General features: G+C 62.4%; 1 protein-coding gene and 1 non-coding gene across 2 annotated transcripts in view; one reads left to right on the top strand and one right to left on the bottom strand.

Moving 5' to 3' along the window:
- The window catches only part of LOC143765983 (uncharacterized), a 174982-nt gene that overhangs the window by 111755 nt on the left and 58227 nt on the right, over window positions 1-5000 (top strand). The gene's annotated exons all lie outside the window — the stretch shown is intronic.
- LOC143771266 (5.8S ribosomal RNA) lies at window positions 4467-4620 on the bottom strand. Its single transcript, XR_013215055.1, has one exon. It is a non-coding gene; the product is annotated as a 5.8S ribosomal RNA (ribosomal RNA).

Genomic DNA, 5000 nt, shown 5'->3' with positions numbered 1-5000 from the left:
TCTTTAGTCTCCGTGAGGTATTGTGATGTGTTGTGGGGTGCCATCATTCCTGGCTTGCGCTTCCGTAGGCGCTTCCACCACCTCCTCCTCCTCTTGTTTTGCGACTTGCGCCTTCGGTACTTGTTTCTGCACTGCTGCCTGGGCTTTGTATAGTTAGCAGGGCAGGACTGGGTGGATGTGGAGGGATTTTCGGGGCACTGACACTCCCCTCTCTCCTCCTCAACAGGGTCTTCTTTCCCCGCTGATTCCGCCAAGCCCGTTCCCTTGGCTGTGGTTTCGCTAGATAGTAGGTAGGGACAGTGGGAATCTCGTTCATCCATTCATTCGCGTCACTAATTAGATGACGAGGCATTTGGCTACCTTAAGAGAGTCATAGTTACTCGCGCCGTTTACCCGCGCTTCATTGAATTTCTTCACTTTGACATTCAGAGCACTGGGCAGAAATCACATTGCGTCAACACCCATCTCGGGCCTTCGCGATGCTTTGTTTTAATTAAACAGTCGGATTCCCCTGGTCCACACCAGTTCTAAGTCAGCTGCTAGGCGCCGGCCGAGGAGAGGCACCGTCCGGCCCGGCTCCCCCCGCCGCGCCCGCCGGGGGCGAACCCGTCGGGACGGGAAGGGGGGCGGCGGAGAGGCGCCCGCCGCAGCCGGGGCGATCCACGGGAAGGGCCCGGCGTGCTTCCAGAGTCGCCGCTGCCCGCCTGGACCCCCCCGCACGACCGTTCCCGGCCCGCCCGGCAACCCGTCTCCGTCCGGGTCCCCGCGCGCGCGCCCTCGTGGGCGAAACGCGTGGGGTCGGGTGGGGGGTTCGGGCGGCTGAGGGCAGGCCGGAGGTCGCGCGCCCAGCCCCGCTTCGCGGCCCGACCGGCCCAGCCCTTAGAGCCAATCCTTATCCCAAAGTTACGGATCTGACTTGCCGACTTCCCTTACCTACATTGTTCCAACTTGCCCGAGGCTGTTCACCTTGGAGACCTGCTGCGGATATGGGTACGGCCCGGGGCGAGATTTACACCAACTCCCCCGGATTTTCAAGGGCCAGCGAGAGCTCACCGGACGCCGCCGGAACCGCGATGCTTTCCAAGGCTCGGGCCCCTCTCTCGGGGCGAACCCGTTCCAGGGCGCCCTGCCTTTCACAAAGAAAAGAGAACTCTCCCCGGGGCTCCCGCCGGCTTCTCCGGGATCGTTTGCGTTGCCGCTCTGGGCGCCCCCGCCACCCCCCCTTGTTTAGGGGGGGGAGGCAGCGGGGCGCCCGTCTCCGCTGCTCCGGGTTCGGGGATCTGAACCCGACTCCCTTTTGATTGGCCGAGGGCGACGGAGGCCTTCGCCCGTCCCTTCGGAACGGCGCTCGCCCATCACTTAGGACCGACTGACCCATGTTCAACTGTTGTTCACATGGAACCCTTCTCCACTTCGGCCTTCAAAGTTCTCATTTGAATATTTGCTACTACCACCACGATCTGCACCCGCGGCGGCTCCATCCGGGCCCTCGTCCGGGACTTCAGCGCTCACCACGGCGGCCCTCTTACTCGTCGCGGCCTAGCCCCCGCGGGCTTCGACTGCCGGCGACGGCCGGGTATGGGTCCGACGCTCCAGCGCCATCCATTTTCAGGGCTAGTTGATTCGGCAGGTGAGTTGTTACACACTCCTTAGCGGATTCCGACTTCCATGGCCACCGTCCTGCTGTCTATATCAACCAACACCTTTTCTGGGGTCTGATGAGCGTCGGCATCGGGCGCCTTAACCCGGCGTTCGGTTCATCCCGCGGCGCCAGTTCTGCTTACCAAAAGTGGCCCACTGGGCGCGCGCATTTCACGCCCGGCTCCAGGCCAGCGAGCCGGGCTTCTTACCTGTTGTGAACTCTATTTTTAGGCTCCCTCTAGTGGTCACAAGCGGTACTGTGTAGTGTTGTCTTTCTGCAGGTTGGCTGCATCAGCTGGTTCGTTATCCTTGGTTGGCTTCCTATTTAGCTCACCTGGATACTCAGTTCCTTGCCTGCTATCAATGTATTCAGTACTCTTCAGATTCCTTGTGATTACCTTGCTTCCAGCCTCTCCAAGACAAGCTAAGTTTTTGTCCGTTCATTTTTTGTTTATCAGCATTCATCATGTTTCTTGTCCAGCTTGCTAAGATGTGATCTCCTCGCTTGCTGGTTGCTCTAGGGGACTGAGTTTCTCCCCCCACACCGTTAGTTGGTGCGGGGGTTCTTGAAATCTCAGTGTGGATATTTTGAAAGGGTTTTTTACTGACCGCACAGACCCCTTTACTATTTTCTGCTATCTAGTATTAGTGGGCCTCATTTGCTGAATCTGTTTTCACCCCTGTGTATGTGCCTTCCTCTTACCTCACCGTTATTATTTGTTGGGGGCTTCTATATCTTTGGGGATTATTTCTCTGGAGGCAAGAGAGGTCTTTCTTTCTTTCTAGGGGTAGTTAGTTCCACAGGCTGGCTCGAGACGTCTAGGATTTTTAGGCACGTTCACCGGCTACTTCTAGTGTGTTTGGATAGGTTCAGATTTGCGGTCAGTCCAGTTTTCCATCTCCCTAGAGCTTGTCCTATGTTTGTTACTTAGCTGGAGTAATTCGTGATCCTCAACCACTAAGGATCATAACACTTACCCATTTAAAGTTTGAGAATAGGTTGAGATCGTTCGGAGGGAACCAGCTACTAGATGGCTCGATTCGTCTTTCGCCTCTATACCCAGGTCAGACGACCGATTTGCACGTCAGGACCGCTGCGGACCTCCACCAGTGGTTCCTCTGGCTTCGTCCTGCCCGAGCATAGTTCCCCATCTTTCGGGTCCTATCGCGCGTGCTCGTGCTCCACCTCCCCGACGGAGCGGGCGAGGCGGGCCGGTGGTGCGCCCGCCGTGTCAACCCCCCGGAGCAGGCGGCGGGATCCCACCTCGGCCGGGGCGCCCCGGCCTTCACCTTCATTGCGCCACAGGGTTTCGCGTCGAGCCCTCGGACTCGCGCGCGCGTTAGACTCCTTGGTCCGTGTTTCAAGACGGGTCAGGTGGGTCGCCGACATCGCCGCGGACCCCTGGTGACCGGACCCCAGCCTCCCCCCAGAAGAGGGGGGCTGAGGCGGTGGGCCCTCCCACCTCGGCGGCGCGGTCGGGGCGCACTGAGGACAGTCCGCCCCGGTTGACAGTCGCGCTGGGAGCGGGGGGCCCCCTTCCCCCGTTTCCGAAACCCTGCTTCCCCCCGTGGGACCCCCGCCTCCAACCGACAGCCTCCCTCGCGGGAGGGGACGCTGGCCGGGCGACGGAGGGACGGGGAGGTCGGAGCGGTTCCGGAGGAGGTCGCGGAGGTGGTCGTCGGCGACGGCGACTACTGCTGCCGAGAGGGGGATGTAACGCCGGGAGGGCGTGGGCCCCGCGCCCGAGAGCGCGGGCGCAACCGCCCGGTCACCTTCCGCCCCCGAGGCCTTCACAGCCGGCCCGGAGCCGGTCACGGCGCACCGCCAAGGAGGAAATGCACCCTGCGGGAGCCGGAGCCGCCCCGGGCCGCTTCCGCCCCCAGCGCCCGCGGACCGGTGCCGCCCACCCTCCCGGACCCCCCGAAGGAGCGGAGAGGGGAAGGCAGCCGCCGGTGCGAGCCGGGGTGGGAAGTAGCGCGGGACCCGGGCCGGCCGACACCGAACCCGCCTGGCTGAATCCTCCGGGCGGACCGCACGGACCCCACCCGTTTACCTCTTAGCGGTTTCATGCCCTCTTGAACTCTCTCTTCAAAGTTCTTTTCAACTTTCCCTCATGGTACTTGTCCGCTATCGGTCTCGCGCCGGTATTTAGCCTTAGATGGAGTTTACCATCCGCTTTGGGCTGCATTCACAAACAACCCGACTCTGGGGAGACCGGGTCCCGCCGCGCCGGGGGCCGCTACCGGCCTACCACCGTCCGCGGGCTGGGGCCACTATTAGAAGGACTCGGGCCCCCGAGCGACGTCGGGGTGGTCCGGTCTCCCATACGTCACATTTCCCGACGCCCGCCGGGCGGACGGGGATTCGGCGCTGGGCTCCTCCCTCTTCACTCGCCGTTACTGAGGGAATCCTGGTTAGTTTCTTTTCCTCCGCTTAGTAATATGCTTAAATTCAGCGGGTCGCCACGTCTGATCTGAGGTCTTTAGTCGAGTCCGGGAGCCGGCAGTCGAGCTGCCAGGCGCCGCGCGCTGCCCGTCCACACCACCCGGAAGGAGGAGGTCCGGCGCCCGCCTTCGATCGAGGTTTTGCCCTCTTGTCGCCGGAGGCAGCCCTGTGTCTCCACAGACAGCCTCGCGGCATGCTCCTGGGGGGGAGTGACGGAGGGTAAACCCCATCGGGTGGGCCCAGGGCGGGTGGGTCTGGCCTTGGGGGGACGTAAGCGAGAAAGGAGGGGAGGGCGTCGCGGCGCGGAGCCTCGGGCCTCCCTCGATGTCACCCTTGCAACGGGACCCCAGTCGCACGACGGAGGCGATCGACGGAGGGGCGACCCTCAGACAGGCGTAGCCCCGGGAGCAACCCGGGGCCGCAAGGTGCGTTTGAAGTGTCGATGATCAATGTGTCCTGCAATTTACACTAATTCTCGCAGCTAGCTGCGTTCTTCATCGACGCGCGAGCTGAGTGATCCACTGTTAAGAGTCGCGCTTTCTGGGTCTGGGACGCTCAGAGGCGCCACCTTTTTCACTCTCGTGTCGGACGGCCACAAAAGACTGAGGTGCTTCGGAGGGTGGTTTTCCAATCTCAGCCCTGTTGCCCCGGGCTCCCCATCCCTCCCTCCGGCAGGGAGGAGAACAAAGGAGGGCTCGTGGCCTCTCGACCTACCGCCCGGACCCGCGTACCCCAGGGAGGGGGGTGCGCGAGCGCACGGGAGAATGGTACCCGGGACGGCCTTTCGCGTGCGGGGGGCTTCTGTTTTTCCTCGGCGGGCTGCGGCAGGGCAAAAAATCGTCAGCACGAGGCCGGGCGTCTTTCTCGGGCGACGGAGCAAGAGGGGCTCCCCGCACCCTCCCGACGTCGCCCG

The sequence above is a fragment of the Ranitomeya variabilis genome, chromosome 4, assembly GCF_051348905.1.
Source record: "Ranitomeya variabilis isolate aRanVar5 chromosome 4, aRanVar5.hap1, whole genome shotgun sequence".
NCBI lineage: Eukaryota > Metazoa > Chordata > Amphibia > Anura > Dendrobatidae > Ranitomeya > Ranitomeya variabilis.
The sequence above is the reverse complement of the archived record's forward strand: the minus strand, read 5'-3'. Positions and strand labels throughout refer to the sequence as shown.